Source organism: Mastomys coucha, chromosome X (genome assembly GCF_008632895.1).
Source record: "Mastomys coucha isolate ucsf_1 chromosome X, UCSF_Mcou_1, whole genome shotgun sequence".
Taxonomy (NCBI): Eukaryota; Metazoa; Chordata; class Mammalia; order Rodentia; family Muridae; genus Mastomys; species Mastomys coucha.
In genome coordinates, this window is record NC_045030.1 from 157,580,112 (window position 1) to 157,582,125 (window position 2,014).

Below are 2,014 nucleotides of genomic sequence, written 5' to 3' on the forward strand. Positions count from 1 at the left end.
CACACACACACACACACCCCTGAGTAGGTGAGACTTGGTGGGTTAGAACACATACTGTCTGAGAATGAGGACTTATGTGGACTCAAACCTGGAACCCCCAAACTGTAGTGGGGCAAAGACAGGAAGATCATTGGGGTTTCTTGATGACCTGGCCTGGGCCAGAGTGAGACACTGTCTCAAGTGTTAAGGCAGAGTGTGACAGAGCAGGACATTCTCTTCTGGCATTCATGAAACCACACACATGAACCCACTCACACAAGTGAACACACTCATACAACCACATATACCACAGACATACAGAAAATAAGAAAACATATTCTTTGGAAGTAAAAAGTTACCTTTATTCCATAAGTATCATTTTTCAACTAACTCACCAGATTCTGTGGAATAGCAGCATTCCTTTAAGGAGAGACGACAAGGGTCCATTTCAAGTTCCAACATCATACCACCTTGTTCTGATTGTGCCACTATATGAGCCAAACTACATTTCATAGGAACAGACCAGAAGACCCAGAGCTGTCAGGTATGTTTATGATGCATGTTTATAATTGTGGCTCCTGGGAGGTGGAAGCAGAGAATCAAGAGATCCAGGTCATACTTGTCTATTCAGTGAGTTTCAGGGCAACCTGAGCTACATGTCAAAAAGAAAGAAAAGGGAAAGAAAGGAAAAAAGAAAGGAAAGGAAAGGAAAGAAAAGGAAAGAAAAGGAAGGAAGAAAGACAGGCAGGCAGGAGGAAAGGAAGGAAGTAAAAGAAAATGAAAATGAAAGAAGACAAAATGTTCAAAGTCAAGAAAAATGTGTTACTTATTAAAATATGTCCACATTATTCATTCATACTGGTGGGATTAGGTGTATTTAAAACCTTTCTTTTTACTTTTCCATATCTTCTTCTTTTGTTATTTTATGTATATTAGTGTTTTGCCTACGTGTATGCCTGCTCACAACATGTGTGCAATGCAGTACCTTCAGGTATGTATGTATGTATATTTTTTCTATATACATATATGTATATATATACATATATATATGTGTGTGTTTATGTATGTATATATGTGTGTGTGTGTGAGAGAGAGACAGAGACAGAGACAGAGAAAGACAGAGAGAGACACACAGAGAGATATCGATCACTGGGAAACAAGAACTGTTTCCTGACCTCACTGTGTTTTTCAAAGTGGAACAGATGTGTCCCTGCTCATAGCTTCCTCCTTGTTGCTTCAAAACACAAATGTCCTACTTAACATCAGAGCTATCCAGGCTCATCTTCCCACTCATCACTTTCCAGGAAGGAAGTGCCACGAGGGAGAGAGGAATGCCCAGGCCTAGACCCCAAGGGACTTTTATTGCCATGATTGGTGGGATGCCCACTGGGGGAGAGCTTTTCATCCCACTATCTTAGACCTCAGAGTATCTCAGGGGTTGGTCGTAATTCCAGTTTTGACTTCTTAGGACCAGAGACACTGGCTCAGTGTGATGGTGACAAGGTTCAAGCTAGGTCAGGGTAGTTGGGAAAGGGAAATTCTCCTCATGCCATTGCACCAGTGTCTTTAACCCCCTGTCCCTGGATACCTCATGTGTGAGATGATTGTAATCACTGTAAGGATTTGAGAAATAATCCAGGAAGCCCAGTTCACAGTAAGCAGCTCTTAGTTGCTGTTAAATAGTTGCGCTGATCAACGTTGTCACTAGCACCATGTAGCAACTTAACTAAATGATAGTTTCTTAGCAGTTCTAACCCCCTTTAAAGGGTTAGCATTCAGTTGTACCTATTGGCACCAGGACAGAGCATTGTTCAGGGGATGTATCACCATCATCATCACCATCATCGTCACCAAGCGATCATCATATCCAGCATGAGGTTTCATATCATTAATGTTGAGTTTTAGACAGCAGCCAGATCTTAGGGTTCAACCCAGCCATCCTCTAGTTGGGAATTCTAGGAAGTGTTGTTCTCTTTATTCTCCAGAGATGAAAAAGGAGTTATATTTGTTTCCCAAGTATGATAGCCTTATCTTT

At 41.4% G+C, this 2,014-nt stretch overlaps 1 protein-coding gene across 1 annotated transcript in view; it reads left to right on the forward strand.

Annotated features, from left to right (window-relative positions):
- The window catches only part of Cltrn (collectrin, amino acid transport regulator), a 40,902-nt gene that overhangs the window by 11,122 nt on the left and 27,766 nt on the right, over positions 1–2,014 (forward strand). The gene's annotated exons all lie outside the window — the stretch shown is intronic.